Source organism: Dromiciops gliroides, chromosome 5 (genome assembly GCF_019393635.1).
Source record: "Dromiciops gliroides isolate mDroGli1 chromosome 5, mDroGli1.pri, whole genome shotgun sequence".
NCBI lineage: Eukaryota > Metazoa > Chordata > Mammalia > Microbiotheria > Microbiotheriidae > Dromiciops > Dromiciops gliroides.
In genome coordinates, this window is record NC_057865.1 from 101084335 (window position 1) to 101112052 (window position 27718).

A 27718-nucleotide genomic window follows, 5' to 3' on the forward strand; every position below is an offset into this window, starting at 1 on the left:
AATAATTTCTCTTATCCCTTTTTTACCTCTGTGACAGGAGAATAAACATACGAGTACTAGGTAATTTAGTGTATTTGTTTAGGAATAGGATAGTGAGAATGGTTATAAGGACACACACACACACACACACACACACACACACACACACACACACACATATATATATATATATATATATATACATATATATATATATATATATATATATACAGCTTAGAAAGCAGAGAAAGACAGAATGAAAAAACAATTCCTTCATCAAAATGTTCCTAGGATCTGGCATTGGGAGCAATCCACCTGCCCAATAAGAAGTTTCCCCACACTAGATGAAAATTCTCTCATTATAAAAGACATAAGAATTTAAATAAATGTCAGTAGTGAACTCACATCTCTTCTCCATGTGACCCCAGAGAAATGAAGTATTTCATGAATTAAAATAATCCCTTATTTTCTCCTCTCCCTTATCATCTTTATTCCTCATTAAACCTCAGCTTCTACTTCCTTAATGTTGACTGCTTAATGGCAACAAATTTTATACAGCACTGGAGTCTAGAAGATGAGATGCCAAATCTAGCTTTGGAAAATTGGTGTGACCCTGGGTAAGTCACTTTACCTCTATCTGTCTTGGTTCCCTATAATGTAAAATGAGAATAATAATAGCAGCTACTTCAAAAGGTTGTCATGATGACCAAATGAGATAATTGTGAAGTATTTAGCACAATACCTGGCAGACAGTAAGTGCTTAATAAATGTTTGTTTCCTTTCTACCTGACACAGAAGCCAGTTACCTGCCAATATGATTCATATTCAAAGAAGGAATGATGACGGCTAGGCACACCACCCTCCCTATGAGTATTTGTACTTTAAATAGGATACTTGAAGGAATAATACCTTAATCCCCAGAAAATAAATTCTATGAGTAAATTTTCAGATTTTGGTGCCAAATGAATGGGGGAGATTATCAGATGGGAGATCTGTTTGGTCCCACTAAATAATATTACACACAATGGCAACGATTATGATATTACAATGATATACAATACCAACACTATGGATATTTAGAAACATCTGGACGTTCAGTAGTAAGTGATGATGATGATGATAACTGACATTTATATGTCATTTTAAGTGTTACAAAGCATTTTACATGTTATTTCAGCTATCCCTTAATGAAGTGCTATTAACATCATTTGGAAAAATTAGAAACTGAGGCTTAGGGACCTTAATTGACTTGCTTGTGAAAAATAGGAGTCTCCAACCAGTCAATTGCCATCATCTAGTTAATCTTGAATCCTCAATGGGCCCAGTAGTTGTTGGTCTAACTACTGATCCTAGCCTCCACTACCTATAGCTCAGGGAGGATTTTCAGTGAAGGAGAGGGCTGCTGACAGCTGTCTATCTTTTACCTAGTCACCAGGGTGTTTTCTCAATAGCTGCCAAGTAACATTTTTTATCTGAGATGGAACCCATATTCCCTATATTCTATAGGTGATCATGATATTTTGGGAAATTAAAAAACCTCTAGCAAGGTACCTTGAAGATTCAAGGCACTTCAAAATGTTGAATTGAATTTGTTGAGGACTCTGGTGTAGACTAAACAGTTAAAAGATCAACCATTTTTCACCTTTTATCCAGTTCTTGATGCCATGTAGGAACAACTCTTACCTATCCCCAGTATTCATTGTAATATGATTGAAACTATCTCCATAGACAGGGATCATTTCATTTTTTGTAACTGTATCCCTAGCACCTAGTATGGTGCCTGATATAGATCAGGTGCTTAATACATACTTGATTGATTGATATTCAAGTTTCCACTTGTCATTCCTTGTGGCTTTTAGAGATAATGTTGTTAATCTCCATTACTTTTTCACAGACCATAACACTATAATAAAATGATTTACTTTTTTCTTGAGAAAGGTAAATACATTATTTTCTACTTTCATTTTCTTACATATAATTGCTTCTCATTTTCTTCAAGTGAGAGTGTTCTGGGTCAAAGGCCCTACTCTTTTCTGGCCAATACTATTCCTTGGATGAGCTTTTTTCCCCCTTGCCTGCTTATTAGTATTAAAATTGATCTGAAAAGCCACAGGAGGCATATAAACAGAGACTCCTCAAGGCCATATATATTTATGAAACTTTAGTCAGGCCCTATCTTCCCTTCCATAACTGTTCTCTATATCTATGATAACATATCCAGATATATTTTTTCCACAAGATGATTAAGCATATAAAGGTAAAAAAATCACTGGATCTTTCACGCACCTTATTTTGTTTTAAAAGAATTTGATCTCCTCTCAGACATAGTATTAGCTTCCCAGAGAAATGCCCACCTTCAGTTTAAAAAAAAAGATTCCATTGACTCACAAAGGAGGGAAGATTTGATTGAAGTGGATACTTAACTCATCTCTAATGGGCAGGAACACTTGCATCATGCAGGTGTTTGGGAGTAAGAAGTTTCAGAGGCACTTGCGTTGGTGAAGTTTCCAAGATTTGAGTTTGACATCCTGAGAGAGCAATTAATGTACCCTCTTTAGAGATTAATATTCCCTATCTACTTGCTCTCTGATTTTATTCACCCAACTTCATGTATTAAGCCTTAAGCCCTTTTTCATCCACAGTGCAGTTTTCTATAGAATCCCTTCCTGGTCCTTTATCTGGCTATGTTGCATCATTTAATTTAGTGTAAAGAGCCTTAGGATAAAAATCAGGTGACCAGTTTTCTAATAGTAGCTAACACTTTTCCTTGCTTTATGCTTTTTAGTGAGTCACTTTATTTATTTTTCTTGCATTTATTTCCCTATCTAAAATTTTGGGATTTAAAAACCCTGATAATGTATTTTTCATGGTTGTCACAAGGATGTAATAAAAGATTTTTATTTTAAATTTGATAAAGAACAATATTACTAACATTATTTACTGACTGGTAGAATAATAGTATGTCTTCATAGACCACATATTTAAGTGTCTTCAGCCCTTAAATAAATAGTTACTGAATTAAAGTGAATCTTCTCATTTGATAGTTTGCTTCATAATCATTTATTCCAGGAAGAAAAATATTCAAGAAATTTCAGGTCCTGGAAAATAAAGTGGATTTTGTTTGTTTATTGGTTTGTTTTCATGTTACCTATAGACTTGGATGGGATTTTATCATGAGATCATAGGCAGTGGTGGGCTGGTAAATGTTTAACAACCAACTCTCAGGAATATGTGATTATAAAACACTTTTAAATTTAATCTCTATTATTACCATATTTTCCTATAATTTTCTTAAGTCTAGTCAATGAACAAAAATCAATGTGAGCCCTAATATATAGTGTGCCTATTTCTGAAGGGATAAATGCTCACACTGAAAGTCCAACAAATCAGCTCTAATGAACTGGTACAAGTTGATTTCATCAAGTGCAATTTTTTCATTTGGAAACAGATAATGAGAGAAGTTATGTGATGGTATATAGATTATTGGAAGTCAAACTAGTTAATACCTCCCTGCCTTTTTCCTTTAAAAAATTAAAATTTTGTTTTCCCAATTACATATAAAAACAATATTAACATTCATTTAAAAAACTTTGAGTTCCAATTTATCTCTCTTCCTGCTCCCCCCCCCCACAATGGGGAAGGCAAGCAATTCAATAGAGGTTATACATGTGTTGTCATGGAAAACATTTCCATATTAGTCATGTTGTGAAAGAAAATATAGACAAAAAATCAAGAAAAATAAATTTAAAAATTCACTTCAATCTGTATTCAGACACCATCAGTTCTTTCTATGGGGATGGATAACATTTTTCATCATAAGTCCTGTAGAGCTGTCTTGGATACTTGTATTGCTGAGAACAGCTAAGTAAGTCATAGCTGATCATTTGACGATATTGCTGTACATAGAACATTTCACTTTGCGTTAGCTCATGTAAGTCTTTCCAGGTTTTTCTGAGAGCATCCTGCTCATCATTTTTATAACCCAAGAGTATTCCATCATAATCATACACCACAATTTGTTCAGCCATTCCCCAATTGATGGGTATTCCCTCAATTTTCCATTATTTGTCTCCAGAAAAGAGCTGTTATAAATAGTTTGTGTATGTATGTATAAATCCTTTTCCTTCTTGTCTTTTATCTCTTTTTGGATACAGACCTAGTAGTGGTATTGCTAGGTCAAAGAGTATGCATGGTTTTATGGCCCTTTGGGCATACTCCCAAATTGCTCTACAGAATGGTTGAATCAGTTTACAACTCCACCAACAGTGCATTGATGTCTTGTTTTTCCCACATTCTCTCCAATATTTGTCATTTCCCTCTTTTGTTCTATTAGCCAATCTAATAGGTATAAGGTAGTATCCCCAGAATTGTTTTGATTCAAATCCCTCCAATCAATAGTGAATTAGAGCATTTTTTTCATATGGCTATAGACAGTTTTGATTAGTTCATCTGAAAATTTTTAATATCTTTTGATCATTTATCAGTTGGGGAATGATTCTTATTTTTTTTAATAAATTTGATTCAGTTCTCTATATGTTTGAGAAATGAGGTCCTTATCAGAGAAATTTGCTTCAATTTTTTTCCACAGGTACTTTTGCTTACTGTATTTCCCTCCATCCTATCCCCCCTGTTTATTCTATTTTCTCTCCCTTCTCACCCTGTCCCTCCTCAAAAGTGTTTTGCTTCTGTTACCTTCTCTTCCATTCTGTTCTCCTTTTTATCATCCTATCCCTTTTTCTTATCTCCTTTCCCTCCTATTTTCCTGCAGGGTAAGATAGATTTCTCTACCCAATTAAGTGTACATTTTCCTCCCTCTTTGAGCCAATTCTCATGAGAATAACATTCCCTCACTGTTGCTGATCATCCCCTCCACTGTAAAAGCTTTTTCTTTCCTCTTTTATGTGAGATAATTTACCCCATTCCACCTCTCTCTTTCCCTTTCTCCCAGTGTCATTGCTTTCTCACCTTTTAATTTTATTTTTAGATATCATCCCTTCATATTCATCTTTTACCTGTGGCTTCTGTCTATATATACTTCTTCCAACTGTCCTAATAATGAGAAAGTTCTTGAGTTACAAGTATCATTTTCTCATGTAGGAAATGTAAATAGTTTAACATTATCAAATTTATTATGATGTCCTATTCCTTTTTACCTTTTTGTGCTCCTCTTGAATCTTGGTTTTGAAGGTCAAATTTTCTATTCAGCTCTATTCTTTTCATCATAAATGACTGAAAGTCCTCACTTTCATTGAATTTCCATTTTTCCCCGAAGAATTATTCTTAGTTTTGCTGGGTAGGTGATTCTTTGTAATCCAAGTTCCTTTGCCCTTTGGAATATCATATTCCAAGCCCTCTGATCCTTTAAGGTATAAACTGCTAAATCTTGTGTGATTCTGACTGTGGATCCACAATACTTGAATTGTTTCTTTCTGGAAGCTTGCAATATTTTCTCCTTGACCAGGGAGCTCTGGAATTGGCTATAATATTGTGGAGAATTTCCATTTTGTGATCACTTTCAGGAGGTGATCACTGGATTCTTTCGATTTCTATTTTAACCTCAGATTCTAGAATATCTGGGCAGTTTCCATTGATAATTTCTTGAAAGATGATGTCTATGCTCTTTTTTGATCTTGACTTTCAGGTAGTCCAATAATTTTAAAATTATCTCTCCTGTATCTATTTTCCATGTCAGTTGTTTTTCCAATGAGGTATTTCACATTGTCTTCATTCCTTTTCATTCTTTTTGTTTTGTTTTCTTGTTTCTTGATTTCTCATAAGTCATTAGCTTCCATTTGCTCAATTCCAATTTCTAAGGAATTACTTTCTTCAGTGATCTTGTGTACTTCTTTTTCCCATTTGGCCAATTCTACTTTTTAAGGAATTCTTTCTTGAGTGAATTTTTATGCCTCTTTCCATTTGGCCAATTCTATTTTTCAAGAAATTCTTCTCCTTGTAGGCTTTTTATACCTCTTTTACCTTTTGTCCTAGTCTGTTTTATAAGGTGTTATTTTTTTCAGCATATTTTTGTGTCTCTTTTACTAAGCTGTTGACTCTTTTTTCATGATTTTCTTACATCATTCTCATTTCTCTTCCCAATTTTTCCTCTACCTCTCTTACTTGATTTTTCAAAATCCTTTTTGAGTTCTTCCATTTTATCTCCTTTATATACAGCTTGGCATTTGGTACCATTTGGTACCAAACATCATAAATAATTATGATATCCCATGACAGGTAGACTTGGATTTTTAGAAGTTCCAAATAGTTATTTTTCTATTTATATTAATTTATTAGTATGAAAATATATCCCTTTTAAAAGTTCTTTTAACTCAATTAAGTTAAATTCTATTCTATCCAACAAATTTTTCTTTGGTTACAATCTTTATGGAGAGCATTGGGATAGGTACTAGGGACATAAATACAAACTAGAATAGCCTAGAGACCCACTCTCCTTATTGGTGAGTCCCTGCCTCCAGACCACCATAGGGGACACAGTCATGATCACTTCAGTCCTGACTCTGAACTTCTCTGGACTTCTATACCATCTACCTTGCCACCTTCTTGTCTCCACCCTTTTCTAGCTCCCCTTAATACACTGTCTTTTCCCATCAGAATGCAAGTGCCTTGAGGTAGGGGATTGTGTTTGCCTGCACAAGCAATTCTTCTATAATGGAACATAGGTATTAAAAAAAAGTACTGTGCTGTATAAAATGAACAATAAAAACCACAGACCTTATGGGGAAAATAGGATTAGGGACACAGTGATAAAAATTTTGGGGGAAAAGACAGGTACCTAATAAAAACAGCAGCAGAATTTTATACATATTAAATGGTTAAGAAATATATAAATTCTACAATAAATAGTAGACTACAAATAAAAAGTCTACAATACAATGGATCAGTGGTCTCTGGTTGTTGTTCAGCTTATGCTTCAGGCTGTAGGAGCAAGTTAGGTAGGCCTCAACTCTGGGACTGAGGCCAGATGCTGTAGCAGAAGGGAATCAGAATAGGGTTGGTTCAGAACTCCCACCTCTTCTACAGCTCCTCCTGCACCAGAAGATGCACAATAAATATTGCACTTTACCTTGACAAAGAATTGAAGTTTGCTCATGGAAGGGTTGTAGTTTTTGAGTTATTGTGAAGTGGGACAGTTTTATACATTCTTGCTGCCTTTTTCTTGGGAGAAATCGTACAGAAGCCAACTTAAATTTGAATTACACTCAAAATGTTCCCTAATATAGCCATCAATTTGAAACAAATGTATATTTTCAAAACACACATTATAATAGAAATGACATATTTATACCCTGTGCTTAGGACCAGGCCTATCACATAGTAAGTGTTTAATAAATATTCTAAGTCCCTAAATTCAAGAACTTAGGTCCAAGAGGGATATAACATGTATGCAGAAAAGAAAATACAAATTACGTGTAAAATAATTTCAGAAGGAAGAAAGCATTAACAACTGATGGGATCAGGAAAGGTCTCATGTAGAAGCACTAGCTGATCTGAGTTTTAAAAGAAATTAGAAATTTTGACATAATATCTATAAAGACCTTAGCACAGTGCCTGTTAAACAAGTATTTAATAAATACTTGTTCCTATTACTTCCTCTATAAGGAAGAGATAAGGATGCAGTGCATTCCAGGCATGAACAACCACTTATTAAAAGTCATGGAGATAGGAAATAGAATTATAAATATAAGAAACAGTATCTTGAAATTATTTCTGAGAAAGAAAGCAGTATGGCTAGAAGCTCTAACTAATCTCCATCAAGTAAATGAAGAGAACCTTGAATATATGGTAAAGGTGCAAAAAATGGACTATCATTAGTAATAGATTGGTGTTTCATGTAGTGTAGTAGTTTTGATTATTTTTAGAAATTACTTAAACCCATGAAAGTCTCCAGAGTTATTAAAGGTCTAAGGAAATTTAAGAGATTCTCAGGGGACCCTTCCTAACACAGATGTTTCTGTATACTTCCTTCAGTGTATATGAACCTTTGGGAAAATGGCCAGGAAACCTGTGTGTGTTTGTGTTTGCCATCCTCCTGGCCACCTTGTATGCTTTGATTTCAATGGCTCAGAATTCTGGTATCAGGTAATTTTGTGATTACAAGCCCATCTTGAGACAGGCTGAAGCTAAATCAGAGACATAGCAGTACAGGGTACAGTATTTAGAGTAGCAGACCTGGAGTTAGGAAGTCTTGAATTTAATGCCAACCTCAAACACTATTTGTGTGACACTGGGTAAGTCATACTATGTGAAGAAAAGAACAAGTCTGAAGGAGTGAAAATTGCTTCCTAAGAGTACAAGTGTAGCTCTGATGAAAGAATCTTAGGAGTTTCCAGCAGGAATGACTATAATGCTATTACTCATTTTCTGGATCCTAGGGATGAAGCAATGTCCTCCTTTTACTCACAGCTCTAGTTGATGAGCTCCTACTGGTGATCTTTCCATTTAACACAGCCAAAATGGCACCATTAATTCTAATTCAATAGCATCTATTAAGTAGAAGGAAAAGCAGGAATAATTAAAATATAAGACTCCATCCATAACTTGGGACACAATCTCCCATCCATCCAGTCAGAATTTGTGGAAAGGAGTGGATGCAAATTTATAAAATCATTGAATGGAGCCCCACAAATAAGAAACATATTTCCAAACAATTCCCAACTCTTGCTGTTGCCTTAATGTCATTTGTCTATCTCAGGTAGAAATTAACAAATGTCCACTAATGAGGAGACCCTATTATCCTATCTCTTGCCGGGTATAGCCCTGTCTTTACTGATTGTTCTTTGGGGCTAAGAAAAGCAGTGTCAGCCCCCGCCAAAATATACTGTTTGGAGAACCTTAAGAACTCTTCCGGGTCTATTTCCTTGGTGTGGCGCTGAGACAGTATTATATTCCCTCAGCAAAACCTTAACTCTAACCCTGGGACTTACAGGGCTCTTCTAGGTATGCTCTCTTAGCTGAACTCCTGAGAGTTTTCCACCCTCTCAAACAGAAGTTATAGTGTTCAGAAAAGCAATGGCAAATTTTGACTTCCTTCAGGCTGCTCTTCTAAGTATCAGATAGAAATGCAAAGCCTTCCTCCACTTCTCTCTTTCAAGTAGCAGAGAGATGACAACACAGGCTCATGGCATATTACTAGATGAGATCACAGCTCTTGATCCTTACCTCTTAGGATTTTAGGTCTTTTAGTACTCACCTGGAGGTTTGAACTTGACAAATCCTACTTCTCCAAGGTCTTGCATGAAATGATTCACTTTTATCTCATAATGAGAAACAAAATTTCACATCAGCCAATCCACATCTAGGTAATATACAGTTTTCCCATTGTAGGTATTAGGATTTCCCAGCTATCAACTTCAAAGTTCAGATGTCAATAATGTGAATGTTAGAGATTAAGAATCAGCATATTTCAGTCATCTCAATTCTGAGTAGCTTTTTTCTATCTTTTTTTTTTTCGTTCTGCTTTCTCTATCCTTTTTTTCTTCTTCATCTTACCATTAACAAAATTCTAGGAAGGAAGGAAGGTAAATTCACTATCTATGTTTGAGGTAGTATCTAAATGACAACTGAAGACACTTGAAAAGCCTTAAAGACAACTGAAGACACATGAAAGGCTTGGAAAAAAGGTCAAATTGAGAAAGTCCTAGAGAGACTTCAAGTAAGATCTGATATTAACATAATGGTTAATCAGAAGGAATTTCTCAAATTAAGCATTAGTATAAATCAAGGGTTACATTAAACAGTGAACCACTATAATTAGGGCTCAATGAAGAAAGTACCAACTTGTGCATGGGATTTCAGAATTTTTATTCAAATTTTACTTTATATGTGTTGATTAGTTGCCATGAGGACTGCTGTCCTCAGCTGTGGACCTCTATCTACAACCTGGGATACCAAGAACTTGATCTGTCAACTCTTCCTATCATTTTTTTCCTCTTCCATACTTTTTCTAGGGTAGGTCCCCTTCACAGCCACTATTTTACAAGTAGATTTAACTTTACAACTTCTGTTCTGTCTCCTGTCTCTGGAAGAATTATGCAGTTCTCCTTGGTTTTTTTTTTTTTAAGATTCTTTGTCTCTTTTATGTTTTTATCCCATAGTAAACATAGGACAGCAAACAATAACCAACAAGAAACAGTTATGAAATACAGGTACAAAATCTTTAAAAGCTAACCCTAGTCTAAATGTAGAATCAATTGGTTTGAGGGTTTTTTTAAGATACTAGCTACTAACTCCCTATTTCTGGTGGTATCACATCTTGGAGTTATTTGATACCAGTTACCCCATAGTTCCTGAACTGAATGTAACCGAGGCTTCTCATATAAATCAAGATGCATTTATCAAATTAATTATTTAGTTTTGTTGATATATAATTATTAATTATAAATGTTATTATTAGATTTGTTTTATTAATTTATTATATAGTGACTAGGTCCTGGTGTGTGTGTGTGTATATATATATATATATATATATGTATATGTATATATATATGTATATATATATATATGTTAAAAAGTATAAAAAATGGAATAACTGGGCAGCTAGGTGGCGCAGTGGATAAATCACTGGCCCTGGATTCAGGAGTACCTGAGTTCAAATTCGGCCTTAGACACTTGACACTTACTAGCTGTGTGACCCTGGGTAAGTCACTTAACCCCCATAGCCCCATAAAAAAAAAGAATAACCTCCATTCACAATAAGTTTACATTCTAGTGGGAAAAATAAGTACATATAAAATTTATACAGCATAAATACATAGATATTATAGACAAACATTTATGTAGTAGTTAAATACATTGTAGTTTGGGTAGAATAGCACTACCAATTGGAAGTAGGAGAAAAGGATTCCTGAAGAATCTGGTGCCTGAGTTGCATCTTGAAGGAAAAGAGGGACTCTATTGAGTTTAGGTAAAGAAGGAGTACTTATAACCATGAGGGACAGCCAGTGCAAAGGCATGGAAAAAGGAGTTGGAGTGTCATTAGTAAGGAAAAGAGAGAAAGAGACCAGGTTGACTAGATCAGAGTACAGGATGGAGAATAACGTCCAATCAGTTGGGAAAGATAGATTGGCTACAGATTGTGTGGGGCTTTAAAAAGTAAACAGAATAGTTTCTATCTTATCCTAGAGGTAGCAGAAAGCCACTGAAACTGATTGAGTGGTAGAATCACATGGTCAGATTTGCACTTACAGAAAATTACTTTGGCACCAATATGCAGAATGAAGTAGAATGGGGAGAGATTTGAGGCAGGGGGAACAATTAAGAGCACATTGCAATAGATTATGTGAAAGGTGTTGAGGACTTGGAAGAAGGTTGTAGCAGCGTGAGTAGAGGGATATGTGATACAAGATATATTGTGAGATAAATAGTGGTTTTTAAAAAGGCTGCTAAGTTTCTGAGGATTTCTAAAACCTGCTTTCCAACATTATTTCTAGTATGAGAATCCTGGTATATGGAAAGTATTTTTTATCTGCCCCACATGCCTTCCTATTTGAGTCAAACCATCTGTGAGATTGTTGTCATTACCTCTTGCCTTCTCCCCAACAGCCTTGGTGTTTCCCAGGACTTGGAAATATCTATTCTCATCCCTCAGCCCCCTTAATAACAAAAGCATATCTGTATCTAGTCTACATAAATTCTTCCTGGGCAATTCAGGCTATTCTGCAATGACTTTGGAATTGCCTCCTTTGATTCTAGTTTCCTGAGGGTCCTATCTTGATTGGCTTTGCCTTATTCCTCTTAATTCTAGATATTTTCTTAGTGGTGTATTCACTACTTAGTCTACTCCTTGGTAAATTGGTAAGTTGTTAAATTCTACTCCTTTGGTAAAACTATACTGATTCACTTCCTTTTCTAGTATTGAGGCATAATTGAAGCCTAATTACTCTCATAAACCATATCCCCTGTTAATCATGGGAAGAGCACTTATAATGTTTTTTTTTTCCCCAAATCTGGTTTCCCCAACAATTACAAAGGGCAAACAGGGATTAAAAATATTATTCTTTTTCAAGGATAATATCCAAATGGGGCATGGGAACAAAATATCTGTTCCCAATCTGAAGAACACCTCCAGATCCCAGATTATGTGCAGATCTAAGACAAGAGACAGAAATTAAGCTCAGTGAACTGTCATGTCACTGTACCCATGAAAAACTAATAGCTCTTCTAAACACTTAGAGTTTCACTCTAGTGATCCTTTCATTAGATATGCCTTCTTCTATATTTTGTATTTTTTTTTGAAGGCAATTGGAGTTAAGTGACTTGCCTTGGGTCACACAGCTAGTAAATGTCAAGCGTCTGAGGCTGGATTTGAACTCCTGACTCCAGGGCCGGTGCTCTATCCACTGCGCCACCTAGCTGCCCCTATATTTTGTATTTTTAATACTAATAATTAACAGTTCCAACCAAAAATATGCATTGTCATTTCCCCATGATATTTCTTATTCAATATCCTTATTATTGTATTAAGCTATTTAATAATTTTGTATTTAAAATAAATGTTAGTATAAAATTTAATATTTGAAAAATGTATCATAATCATAGCACCCCTATTTATTTGATACCTCAATTTCAGGCAAACACTCTAACAGATTATGAATGGCCCCTTAAGTACTAAACTTTCAGGTTTAAATGTAAAGTGATGAGGAACATAGCACCATTTTAAGAAAAATAATAGCTTTAATTTGTATAATGTTGCACAAAATCACAGAATTTGAAAGTTTGAAGAAACCTTAGATCCATACATTTGAACTCATTCAAAACTGGAATTCTCACTATAACATACTGATACATAATCATCTAGCCCCTGCTTGATGACAACTAGGGATGAAGAACCTACCATTTTTTTAAAAAGCCCATTCCACTTTGAAATTAGAGAATTCAGAATTTGGTTGGATATGTGGAGTCACATAGTAGATTAATGGTTGAATGTCAACATGTCAGGGAATCTCTAATGGAATATTTCATGGATCTTTACTTTTCCTGTATCATTTAACAGTTGTATCAAGGATGTGGATAAAGGCAAAGACAGCATCAAATTTTCAGAGATATCACTAATGCACTGGAAGGCAAAGTCAGAATCCAAAAGGATTCTGGATAAGAAAATAATTGCACCTACTCCTCCTGGAGGGAAACACATCAAATCGAATTCTTCTTTCCTATGGCATCACTTCAAATATTTTAATGCACTGAACACATCCCTCTAAAATATTCCCTTTTTAAAAATTAAACATCTGTTCCTCCATATGACATGAATCCAAAGTCATTCACTATTCTTGTCACTTTTCTCTGAACTTTCTCCAGCTTATCAATATCCTTTTTAAACCATGGCTTCTGTAAATGAACATAACATTCCATTAGAGAACTCAGAAGGGCAGAGCTATGATTTTTAATGCAGCCAAGACCATTTTAAAAAATTTTGTCTACCTCATCATACTGCTGGCACATATTAGGATTACTATTCAGTAAAACGCCTTTTGTTCTCAGAAAAAAAATCACTTTCTGTGTCCTGCCCTTCTTATAATTGTAAAGTTGATTTTTTTTGTACTCATGTATAAGACTTACCAATTATCTCTGCTGAATTTCATATTATTAGGGTCTGACCAATGCTCTAGCCTATCAAAATCTTTTGGGACCCTGCCTGTTATCCAACATGTTAGCAATACCACTCAGCTTAATACCATCTGAAAATTTGATGAGCATACCATTTATGCCTTTACCCAAGACCTTTATAAAAATATTAGACAGTACAGACTAAAGTGCAGATGCCTGGAGGACTCCCCCAGAGACCTCCTGGCTTGTTCATATTGAATCATTAATGACAACTATTTGAGTCTGTCCATTTAACCAATTTCAAATCCATCTAATTGTGTTTTTATCTGATCCACTTCTGTGCATCTTCTACAAAAGTCACATGAAATATTTATGGAAAGATTTGCTAAATTCTAAGTATTCTATATCCATAACATCCCCATATCTATCAGTTTAGTAACCCTGTGAAAAAGTAAAATGATATACATACAGGATATTATCTTCATCTACACTAGTAATCCTGTCAAAAAGGAAACATGCTTATTTGTGTATGTGTGTGTATGTATATGTATATACATACATACACACAATACATACTATCTTTTAATAATTCACTGCTCAAAACAACCCTGTGAGCTAAACAATAGAAGTTTAGAAAAGCACCAATGTTGTTGTCAGCAAGGATATATAACAAAAAATCTTGCCCTCCAATCTTTTTAATTAAGGTTTCTGAAGTCATGATTTTTAATTTTTTTTTGGTGGGGCAATGAGGGTTAAGTGATTTGCCCAGGGTCACACAGCTAGTGTCAAGTGTCCAAGGATACATTTGAACTCAGGCCCTCCTGAATCCAGGGCTGATGTTTTATCTATTGAGTCACCTGGCTGCCCCCTCAAAGTCATGATTTTCAAGAATTATGACTAGTATCATGAGTGAGAAAAAAGAGTTGGAAAGAATTTTCTTATTCTAGAACAAATTAGAGAGTGACTTCTCAGAATAACAGCTGAGACAGAATCAAAGAAAAAACAACAGATTTAACTTGAGGCTGAGGACTGTGGCTGGTTAATCAGATGACTATATCATTGGGATTTAAATCATCAAAGAGCCAGATAGCCCTGAACATTGGAACTAAAAGCCTCTTTCTAAAGACAAACCACATGGGTGTGGCAATTCAACCAATGACCAGAAATGTGGCTTCACACAGCAAAAGAGATGCTCAGAGGGTGCCCCAGATATTGAAAACAGGAAAACTGCAGCAGAATGTAAACTACGCATAGAGAAACTGCAGACAGACAAGCAGCCAACTGAATATCCCAGCTGGGAATCTACACAGTGCAAGTGATATCACAAGTCATTCAGCTGATATCATTAGCTATGTAAGGGGCTTAAGGGGCAGCCAGTAACAAGGTTGGAATAAGGATCTAGTAGATTTGAACTATGGACTTATTATATAGTAAGGACAATCTCTTGGGGTTTAGGCATGATCTGGGGTCAACTGTGAGTGCTTCTCTCCTCCTTACCTTTGGGGATGTATTTAGCTTGAGTTTTACAGTTGTTCTATGGTCCCTTAAGACTTAATTGTGTTAACTTTCCTCCTCATTGAAGCAATTTATCTTCATAGTTCACAGATGGAAGGAACATTATTTTCAGATATGATCAATTACTTGCAAGCTATTTGAGTAGTGTAATACTCCGAACTTGATATCCATGGTAATTGTTTTTACAATAGCAGAAATCTTACCAAGTTACTTTAGGAGCATTCTGTATTTGTTTTGTTTGAGGGTTCCACTTTGTACTATACAGAGTCCATGTCCCTGTGTTTCACTGTGTTTAATATTTCAAGGGAACAATGCTCTGTGAAACTAAGGAGTTTTTTTAATTAAAAAAAATTATCTAGCCAAACTCACTCATTTCACTGATGAGAATATTGAGACTTGGGGAGATTAAGTGCATTTCCTGGGATCACACAGGTCAGGTGCAGAGCTCAGACTGACACCTAAAGCTCAAGGCTCCCATTCCAGAATTCCTTTTACTACGGTATGAGTCCTCTTGTTATTCAGTCATCTCAGTTGTGTCCGACTCTTTGTGACCCCACGTGGGATTTTCTTGGCAAAGATATTAGAGTGGTTTGCCATTTCCTTCTTTAGCTTATTGTACAGATGAGGAATTGAAGCAAACAGGATTAAGTGACTTGCCCAGGGTCAAACAGTAAGTGCCTGAGACCAGATTTGAACACAGGAAGATGAGTCTTCCTGATTTCAGGCTCAGTACTCCATTCACTGTGCCACCTCACTGCCCATATGCATCCTCTAGGAAGAATAAAATGATCTAAGAATAATAATGAAATATCTTTATAGTTACAAACATTCATAATTACTACTAATAATGTTCATTTTTTTCTTTAATTTAGCTCCACCTTTGTCAAGATAGTACTATAAAAGTGATGCAAAATTAACCCATGAATCTCAAATTGGATATAAATACTTTAGAAAAATTTTAGCTAAAATGGTCTCTTAGGAAGAGGTCCCCAAGGATCTTTATTGTTTTAGCATAGTCCTGATATATTTAATGAGTTTTGTGGACTTTACAAGTTTGACAAATAAATGTTTTCCTGGAGTGATAAAACAGTATAATTGGAACAATAATGACAGACCTTACTGGTAAGGTTTTCAGGTTTATAAATACTTTTGCCTCCCTTAACTCATTTGCTCCTCATAACAACTTTGTGGTGTACATATTACAGGTTTTAATCTCATTTTAAAGATGAGGAAACTGAGTTTCTGAGAGATCAAGTGCCTTGCCTGTCAGAGGTGGTATTTGAAGATGGCCTTTCTGCACTTCAAATCTTGCTCTTTAGTCAGCATTTGAAATCTGTCTTCTTTCCCCTTAGGTTCCCCAAAGTGGTGTTCCCTGAAGCATGAATGAAGAGTTTCCTCTACCCATTCTTCAGGTTAGGAATGACTACTAATAGCTTAGGGTGACTGGAATAAAGCCAATCAGTTGGGCCATCAGGAATGGTAGCAAATAATGAATGGCCTAGCTTTCGGTTCCACCAATCTAATAATCGGCACTGACTTGTGTCCAAGGGACTGTGGATTGTTGGAGATTTACCAGATCAGAATCAGTTCTTGAGTCTCTATTTCTATGAAGTCCTGGTTCTTCCTTACATTATCATGCTTAATGAAGGCTTAGCCCTGACATCAGCTTAACAAAGTTGACTCTCCACAGTAACATAGAGAACATGAATAATTGCTTTCCATTCGTCAGCAATTCAAATAAGAGGCATAAACAACATCCAATTTTTAAAAATCTTATAAACAGCTTTGATCACAATCTCTCCAAGACCTCAGTCCTAAGAGAGTACAGATACTGCTTTACCCCCAGGAGTTGTAGGAAAGGCACAGGACATTTGCTTAGCGCCTTTTGTTTGTGGTGTTTTTTTGTTTGTGGTTGTTTTTTTTTTTTTCCTGTATCAAAACCTTTTATTAACAATTCAATAGGAACAGGTCCGCCGCACCCACTGCCATGCCCAGAGAAAGGAACCACAGCTTCAGGGACACGACTGGGAGGTTTGGTCCTTACCCATCATGAATGCTCCAAATCACTGGGGACAAACAGCTTGTCACAGGCACGTCCTGCGCGGGTTTCGCTCAAGTCCATTGCTTTTTAAGCTTCTCCACCACCTGCCCTAGCTCGTGAGGGCCCCTTTTGATCCCACTCCAGAACTCCACTCAGTTGCCATCCGGGCGCTAAATCGTCACCTGTAAGCTGCTCAGGTGGGGCTTCCCAGGGTTCAGCAGCACGGGCTGCCCGAGGCAGGCGAGGCTCACGCCTGGCCCATGGCTTTCCCACGGCGCATACACGCATCAGCTTCGGCAGTATTCGATGACCACGTGGGCATCTTCGGTGCCCGGCCCCCACCCCCTACCCCCCACCCCCCACCCCACTGCATACATGCCCTGGGCCAGCTTCTCTGGCTTCTCGACTTCCCTGTCTGCTGTCATGTCTGCCTTGAGCTTCTTCCCAGGAGGAGCCAGGGTGCCCCATGCCCTGGGAGGGACATGGAGGGCACGTAGGTACCACGCACGTGTAGATGGCCGAACAGGAAGCCCGTGGCACAGCTGAGCTCAACTACCCGGAGCTCGAGTGCCTTGGCTCTTTTTTCTACTAATGATAAAGGAGTTAAGACATTGCTACAAGGTAGGCATGCAGTGTTCTAGGAAATGCACAGTTTGCTTGGTGTCACATGGCTACCGTTCCTATTTGTGAACAAAGGACTTAAAACTAAGTTCCCAATGAATATTTGACTCACATAGAACTGATCCAGCCATTCTGGAGAGCAATTTGGAAATATGCCAAAGGGTTTATGGAGCTGTGCATACCCTTTGACCCAGTAATACCACTATTAGCTATGTATTCCAGAGATCATAAAAAAGGGAAAAGGACCCATTTGTAAAAAAATATTTATAGCAGCTCTCTTTGTGGTGGCAAAGAATTGGAAATTGAGGGGTTGCCCATCAATTGGGGAATGGCTGAACAAGTTGTAGTATACGAATGTAATAAAATACAATTGTGCTATAAGAAATGATGAGCAGGCAGATTTCAGAAAACAAAAAACAAAACAAACAAAACAAACTTGGAAAGACTTAGTGAATTGATGCTGAGCAGAACCAGAAGAATATTGTACAAAGTAACAGCAACATTGTGTGATGATCAACTGTGATAGACTTAGCTCATATCAGCAATATCCAAGACAATTCTAAAGGACTCATGATGGAAAATGTTCTCCACATCCAGAAAAAAAAGAACTGTGGAATCTGAATGCAGAATGAACCATACTATTTCTACTTTTTTGTTTGTTTGGTTTTTTGTTTTATTTTTTTGAGTTGTTTCCCTTGTGTTCTGATTCTTCTTTCACAAAATGATTAATGCAGAAATACGTTTAATGTGATTGTACATATATAACCTATATCAGATTGCTTTCTTGGGGAGGGGTGAGGAAAAGGTGGGAAGGAGAAAAATCTGGAGCCCAAAATCTTATAAAAACAAATGTTGAAAACTATCTTTACATGTAACTCGAAAAAAATAAAATACTATTAAGATTTAAAACAATTGACACATATCCTCATGAAGCATCAGAAACTAGAAGTCAGGACCTCTCACACCTTTGGAAATGGATTCTATGAAAACTGGAAGGTCAATGCTCCCATGACCCATGGATTCCTCAATTTCAACTATGTGGTTGGCAGGGACTTTCTAGCTATTTTCTGAATATAGTTTATTGTTAAGCAGGGTTAGTAAATTCCATGACCATTCCAAATAAGGAAGACTACTGTTAGCATGGCACACCAGCATCTCTTCCCTTACTTTCATGGTATTTTTTGCTGTCCCATTTAATCACCTCCTGGAGCATACTGCTTCTTACAGTCTTCCCACTGAGGAACCCAGAGCTCTCCAGACATGAAGTGGGAGTAGACAAACAAATATCTGATCAAGTAAAGGAGGTGGCTGTAAGTGACCAAAATCCTGTGCAGATATTTGGAAATTACTATTCATTGAAGCATATCTATTTTCTGAAAAGCTTTATTGTGAAATTTAATTTAATTTCTTTGAGCTTTTGACAAGAATATCCTTTATTAATTTTTGAACTATGTGCTTTCAACAGTAATTTGTTTCACCACAGTGATTCATGCCAGATATTGATTTTTCCCCCCATTTTGTTGGTTTGAGAAAGTATGAGGAATATAAACCAATAAAGAGGAAATGTGGAATAGGGGCTGGAGTTCTAGACTTAGAGCTAGAAAAATCTGCATTCAGATCCTTATTCAGATACTGGCGAGTCACTTAACTTCTCTGTGCCTCAGTTTCTTAATATGTAAAATTTTTAGATTAAACTCAAAGGTGCTTTCTAGCTTTACATCAATGATTTTTAAATTTTTTTTGCTGTGCATACCCTTTGACTCAGCAATACCACTATTAGGTCTAGATCCCAGAGATCAAAGAAAAAGGGAAAGCACCCATATGTTTTTATATTTATATATTTATATTTATATATATAATTTATATTTATAATAGCTCTTTTTGTGGTGGCAGAAAATTAGAAATGGAGATGTCCATCAATTGGTGAATGATAAACAAGTTGTGATATATTGTTGTGATGTAATACTATTATACTGTAAGAAATGATGAGCAGGGTGTTTTCAGAAACCCCCCCCCAAAATAAACCCAAAACATTTATGAATTGATGTGAAGAGGAGAACAAAATGAAGAGAACCAGGAAATAATTGTACACAGTAACAGCAATAGTGAATGACGATCTCCTGTGAAAGACTTAGCTACTCTGATCAATATAATGATCCAAGACAATTTCATAATGAAAAATGGTATCCACTCCCAGAGAGAGCTGATGAATTCTGAGTGCAAACTGAAATATATTTTTTCACTTTCATTATTTTTTCTTGCTTTTCTTACAATATTACTAATATGGAAATGAGTTTCAAATGATTATACCTGTAAATTTGATATATTGCTTGCTTTGTCAATGGATGCTGAAGGGGCAGGAGGGAAGGAAAGAACTTGGAGCTCAAAATTTTAAAAGGAATGCTAAAATAAATAAATAATATATTTTAAATAAAACAAAAAATTCAAAAAGTAAATAAATCTTTGACTTTTTTTTTGAAATTTCACATACAGGTGAAAAATTATCCAGGATGAGACTAGGCTTTCCCTGTTATGATATCCTCTGGGGGAAAACACTTCACAAGAATGGGAATGATTGATAGTGGAATCATTGTATCTAAAACCACCTTACTCCAATAGCCTCAGAGACTGGTTTATTGAGGAAAAAAGAAATCAGCATAGTTTTGAGCCACTGTATAAGATAATGGGTGTGATTTAGGAAATATAGAGTGTTTTTTTTTTATAAAATGAGGTCAACTCTATCTTTAGTCCATTCTGAAAGAATTTTACTCATAGAGTTAATTATGATATATAGTTTGACAAAGATTAGAACCAACCCCTCTTACAAATATGTTAGTAAGGAATTTAGGTCTTAACTGTAAGCTCTTTGAGGGTAGGGAGATGTTATATATCTTTTTATCACCCAAAATACCTTTGTTGTAATATATGGTCAATAAAATTTTGAATGATTGTATGAATGAATGAATGAATGAATGATCTCACCACATCATCTATGTATTGTTGTTGTTTGTCTTTCATTCTCAAAGAGGACCATGACATTGGAGTAATGTCATGATTTGCACTGAATTGGATTTAGGTGAGAGAGAGCTGTGCAAGGTCACCAACCTCAAGCTCTCCTCCAGAGCCACCTGAGTCCAGTGGCAAGCTATACAACAGAATGAATGGAGATGGCCCTAGATGTGTAAGGCAATTGGGATTAAGTGAATTGCCCAGAGACACACAACTAGTAAGTGTCTGAGGTGAGATTTGAACTCAGGTACTCCTGACTTCAGAACCAGTGCTCTATCTACTACACTGCCTAGCTATCCACCTAGCTCTCATTTATGTGTATGGTTAAGTTCAAGGACAATAATATGGCAAACTAAAATAGATTTACACAAGAATCTTTTTTACTTATTCTAAAATACCTATCTCAAAGAGAGGTAAACAATGAATGATAATAGTCAATAACCCTGCCCACTTGGTTTGAAATGTGAACAGAATTCACCTTACACTCACTCAATGGAAAACCATTCAACATTATAGGAGTATGATGAGAAGTTATTTTAACCATGTACTTGTGTTATTCAACAAATTGTAGAATTAACTGAAATAGTTTGACTTTACTTGGTCATGTTTGTCTTAGACTTCATAGCATTTTCTTTGTACACTTTAGTAATTTCACTCTATCCCTATAATGTTTTCTTGTACTCACTAATGTGGTTTTTTTGGGTGTTTTTGTTTATTTTTGTTTTTGTTTTTTAATTTTTTGGGAGGTGGGGTTGGAAGCATTGCAAAGAGAAGAGAGAATGCTTATACTAAGCTACCATTGATTAGACTTGTCATTTTTCCCAGCTAGACAAGCAGGAGTCTCACCCTCACTCGAGGTCTCCAAGCAGAGGATAGATGGGCACTTTTCTTGCCCCGTGCCCAGCACAATGCCTGGCACATAGACACCTAAGAAATGCTTGTTCACTGATTGTAACTGATTCAGTTACAAATTATACTAGATGGCCCCTCCCACCACTGAGGTTCTGTGATTCAGTGATGTTTTGGACTGACTGTCACCCAATAATGAAAAACCTTCTCCTGAAAGGCAACTTAGAAGAAGTAAATGTAAATACCAAGAAAACTAACTTTAATATCATCTCTCCCTAAAAAACCTGACTTTTAGAAAATGAATCCCCCCATTTGTAAGGTTTCAGATTCTGTTCTAATTAAGCCTTCCAGCAAAGGAACTGATCCCAGTTAAACATAGAATTATAGAATTAAAAAGTTAGAAGGGAATACACAGGTCATTTAGTCTAATGGGTACCCAAATTAGAAAGTCTCTCTAACTACTTCAACATTATACACCTTTCTTCTCTGAGGAAGACAACACATCCCATTTTTGGACAGCTCCAACTACTAGTTTTTTTTTCCCCTTATGCACAAAATCAGTCTACATGTAATTTCTACCCACTTGTTCTAGTCTGGCACTCTGGGATGGCACAAAGAAGTGTATTTCCTTTTCGACATAACAACCCTACAAACATTCAAAGAATATTATCTTGAGTCCATACTGCCTCCCACTCACGTACCCCCTTACCCCAGTCTTCTTTTCTCCAGGCTAAACAACCCAAGAATATTTTGCATAGTGTTGTGAGAAGCCAGGCTTCCTTGCCATTTCTGGCAATTTTACTTATTTGTTATTTCACTGCTCTTGGGCCAACTTCCTCCCAGTGGAATCTTGAACTGTACACCCTCAGTCACCTAATTTGATAGATGAGCTTTTGACTTATCTTGCCTTGGACCAGACCTCCATGACACTTCCTTGTATCTCCTCAATATAGCTTGTTCTCCCCCAGTTCTGACATGAGATTTTGTTTTACTTTGATAGCCTTCCATGCTAGCTCCTGTTTTCTAGCAACACTTTATATGGTGTTTTCCCCATTAGAATATAAGCTCCTTGAGGGCAGGTACAGTCTTACTTGCCTGTATCTATCTCCAGTGCTTAGTACAGAACCTTATACATAGGAAGCACTTAATAAATGGTCTATATGTCTATCCACCCATCTTTCTTTCTATTTATCTAACTATCCATCTCTTGTGGCATGTGCTGGTGCCAAGTTGAACCAGATTGTGAGAGCTGATTATTAAATTTTCACTGTGAACATTAATACCTCAAAAATCAGAAAATGCTACAAATCAAAGCTTGATTTATTTTTTTGTTGATTATCTCTAGACTTTAAAAAGTAATGAGAAAAGTAATGGAAATATTAATAATGCAGATCAAACTTGTACATTTCTTCTTCCAGAGGACAGTTGTTAAACATTTACCAATCCATTCTATACTTATTTCTCTATCTTCAACTAATTCTTACGAGACTATTTTTAACAAGGAGAGTCATTTAAAAGAAAAAATAAAGACACTTATTTTTGGAATATGTGTGAAAATGATCATTATGAGAAAGCCCAGAATCAGAGAATGTACTTACTAATAAAAATTTATGTAAAAATGTGATATCATTTTGAATCTCCTCATTATCCTGACATTCCTCTGGACCAAAAAGTGTTTCTTTTACCTGCCATGTAACAGAAGGGGAGTTTTTGAGGAAGATATTCCAAAATTCCTACAACATCATTAAAAAAATACCATCTAGCATTTGACACTCATGGCTACCTGAGTCTGCATATTGCTGAAATTGTTAGAATTTCTCTGTTGTTGTTGTTTGTCCTTCATTCTCAAAGAGGACCATGACAGATATCATGACTTGCAATTAATTGGATTTAAGTGAGGAAGAGTTGTGCAAACTCTCTCCTCCAGAGCCATCTGGGTCCAGTGGTAAGATATATTATCAGGACAACTGGAGATGGCCCTGGATGTTTTTAAGGCAATTGGGGTTAAGTGGCTTACCCAAGGTCATACAGCTATTAAGTGTCTGAGGTCAGATTTGAACTCAGGTGCTCCTGACTTCAGGGCTAACACTCTATCCACTGTGGAACCTCTTAGAGACAGGATTTAAAGTCAGGTTCTCTAATTCCAAATCCAGTTCTCTTTCCACTACACTACAATGTCTCCTTCAATTCTATTGGAGTGTTGTAAGGTAGATGTTTTACATATATTCTAGGTTTGTTTTGTTTTCAAAGTAGTTGCACTGACTTACCTCTGTTTTAGAGACAAGTGGGACAACAATTCTTTTGGGACTAGACTGGTTTAAGCTTATTTATACAAACACACACACACATACACACACACCCCCTATGAGAATGCATTTCTTCAGCCATTCTGATCACTTGCTTACCTTTAATCTAAGCGCTTGAAAAAGATCCACATAGTTGTATAAGCTCAAAATGAATAAGTGGTCTTATTCGTCCTCCTCCTCCCTCACTAAATTAACCCAACATATATCTGTTAATTTGACATAGATGCAGCTAGTGTGTCTATAATGTATAGGACTCTGAATAAGCACTCCTTTCTTAATTTTAATAACCAGACTTTTCTTCCCTGGCATTAAACAAATGGACAGTTTTACTGCATTATGCTGGAGCTCCATATGCAATTAATCTGAGTGATTCTTCCAATATTAAAATACTTGGTTTTAAAAGGAAACAGTTCATCTGAAGATACTGGCAAACATGAAAAATTGGCAGATTAAATGAAAAATAGGATTTCTTTTCTAGATTATGCAGAATATTAAAAGTAAGAATGAAGCAAACTTGGAAGTTCCGTCCCTATAACCATGTCTAGCACTCAACTGTCTCATTTCCTGCCCTCACTTTCTATATTGAAACATGATGAATAGTTCTTCCATCTCTCAAAAAGAGGACAATGATGTGGGTAGGGGTGGCTATGTTTGAATCTGGGAGGAAAGGTTCATAGATATAGTTGTCTTTTTGTGTAACTCATGAGGAAGACATCTTTGACTTTAATTCAAAGAATAGCCTGAGTTGTTTCTTCCAGGCTCCCTTCACTTCTTTATTCCTCACATTGTAAATCAGGGGGTTCAACATGGGTACTAAAAGGACATAGAACAGTGAAATCATCTTTTCCAGAAGGGTATTGGGGGTTGAGTGGGGCTGAATGTAAGTCAAAAATAGTCATCCCATAGCACAGAGTTACCATTGTCAGATAGGAGGCACAAGTCTGAAAGGCTTTCTTTGTTCTCTCTATGGAATAAATCTTCAGGATAGTTGACATAATCTTGATATAGGACAGCAGAATCAGAAAGAATATGGTCATAAGCAAAATAATGCTGGAAGCCATAACTGCAGCCTCATTGGTGGATGTGTTCACATAGGCCAATCTGACTATGGCTACAAATTCACATGAAATAAAGTCAATGACATGGTTTGTACACACAGGAAGCCGAAAAGTGATGGCTGTCTGCATGGCAGAGCTCAAGAAACCACTGTCCCAGGAGATAGCCACTAGCCTGGAACATAAACCCACATGGATGAGTAAGGCAGGGGGTTGCAACTTGCCACATAGTGGTCATAGGCCATTGCTTCCAACAAAACAAATTCAATTCCACCTAGACGCAAAGAGAAAAATAGGTGAGCAGCACAGCTCACAGATGGAATTGTTTTCTCTTCTCTTTCTCTTCTTCTTCTCTTCTTCCAAGAAGTGTACCAACATTTGGGAGACAATGCTGGTGGCATAAGAGACATCAGCAAGGTTGAGGTTGGTGAGGAAGAAGTACATGGGAGTATGCAAGTAAGTATCCAGCCTGATCAGAATGATGATGTGTATGTTCCCAAATATGGTCAGCAGGTAAATGGACAGGAAGAGGACAAAGAGAAAGACCTGATTCCTCCAGTCACTAGATAGCCCCAGGAGAATGAATGAACTTACCCATGTCTGATTATCTTTTTCCATTAAATGGTGAAGGGCAATCTTCAGGGAGAAGCAGAAATAGGAGAGATCACAGAGTTTGAAAATTAAGCCTTAGTTTTTTTAAGCACTTTTGTCTTTTAATCACACCAGGATTTTTCATTGACTATATCTGTCATTTTGGAACAAGTAGCTCAATTGCCTCCAATAGAATGTGACTATTACAAATGGAATAAGCTTGACTTGTATGGTAATGAATCCCATGTCAAAAGAATTGTTCAAATCATCTGGATGACAATTTTGAAGGGATGCTGCATCATAGAATCCTCAGTGTAGGGAGCTTGATTACATGATCTCTAAAGCCTCTTTCAAATATAAGATTCTATGATTGTGGGTTTGGTCCCTTCAAACATTAGCTTTGCTCTTCATGACTATGGACTAGGCCAGTGCATTTAACAAAATTGTTTTTTGTTTTGTTTTGTTTTGTTTTGTTTTGTTTTGTTTTGTTTTGTTTTGTTTCTGGGGCAATGAGGGTTAAGTGACTTGCAAGTATCAAGTGTCTAAACCCGAATTTGAACTCAGATCCTCCTGAATCCAGGGCCAGTACTTTATCCACTTTGCCACCTAGCTGCCCCCGGGCCAGTGCATTTAAACATGCTCACTCAAAACCATCACCGTCCATCTCCTCTGTCATCCTCTTCCTTATGAATTTTCAATCCCTCCCTTAATACTGATTGTTTTCTACCAATCTAAAAGAGCATTTGGGTAATCCAATTAAAAAAAACACTTTCTTTAACCTAAAGTCATCTCTCTCCATTCTACCATCAAACTTTAAGAAAGAGTAGACTAAGTTTACTGCTTTCATGACGTCAACAATTATTTATTAAGCCTATAGTGTATACAGAAAAATGTATTAGACATTGGCACAAAAATAAAATTTATTCACTCTGTGTCTTTGTAGGATTCATAGTCAATAGAAGACAGATGTGACATTTCCTTAAAGGCACTGACAAATAAGCTTGAAAGGATGGGGAGAGAGAGAGAGCTCCAAGCAGGGTGGTGATACTAGATTCACAAGTCCTTTAATTTTTGATTATAAGAATCTTTTCAATTTTCTAATGTGTGAGTCATCTATCTGTAACACCTCTGTCATTTAAGTTGAAAACACTTTGGTCAATATTATGGAGAAAATTAGGCTAATTTAGTGTTCAGAAAAGTCATATTGGCTGAATACAGGATGGAGAAAAAAAAGAACTTATGGTTAATTATCACATAAAAGAAAAAATATATATAACCATTAATATGATAAAGAGCTGTTTGAGGATAAGATTAAAGGAGCTGTGGGGAAAAGGCCATTTTGGCAAATCCATGTACAACACTGTCTGTGGATGATGATATCCTTCCAGTCTGAGGATAAGAGGAAGCATGGCACAATGGAAAGAATGCTGAATTTGGAATCAGGAAGATAAATAATAAGTGCCAAATAAGTAGTTTGACTGACTGACATACCTGAGTTCAAATTTCATCCCTGATGCTAGCTTTGTGACAATGAACAATAATTCAGTTATCCTCTCAGAATCTCCATTTTCCTCATCTGTAAAAAAATAAAGATAAGCCTGCTACTTCCTACCTCACAGGGTTGTTGTGAGAATCAGATGAAATAACATATATAAAATGATTGCTTAACATTAAAGTGTCATATCAATGTCAGTAATTTTATCTGCATAGTTAATCTCTGGGTATCTAACTTTGTATTGAGGTTATACTGAATTTTTATAGCAGCATTAAACAAAGAGTTGTGTGTTTTTTTCAAAATCTATCAGTAGATGTGACTATTAATTATAACTTGTCATATAATGCTAAAAGTGTAGAATTTGGAGTTGTAAGAAACCTTAGAGATCATTGAGGCCAACCCCTTAATTTTACATATTGGGGAACTGTTTAGAAAAATATCTAGAAAAGTCTAATTTGTTTAATATAGGGAATCAGAGGAAAAAGAACTTATAGTTATAAAAGAGAAAAATACAGCAATCATTACAACAACAACAAAGAAAACAACTATTTGAGGATAAGACATAAAGCAGCTATGGGGAAAAGTCATTTTGTCACATCTTGCCAATATTTGATTATCATTCCATAAGTGGTGGTAGGTTGAAGGAAAAATATTTGAACTCAGGTGATCCAACTCCAAATATAATATTTTCTCC

The 27718-nt window shown here is 36.1% G+C and overlaps 1 pseudogene; it reads right to left on the reverse strand.

Annotated features, from left to right (window-relative positions):
• Window positions 1-24583: 24583 nt before the first annotated feature.
• LOC122729767 lies at window positions 24584-25556 on the reverse strand (annotated as a pseudogene).
• Between the last annotated feature and the right edge of the window lie 2162 nt (window positions 25557-27718).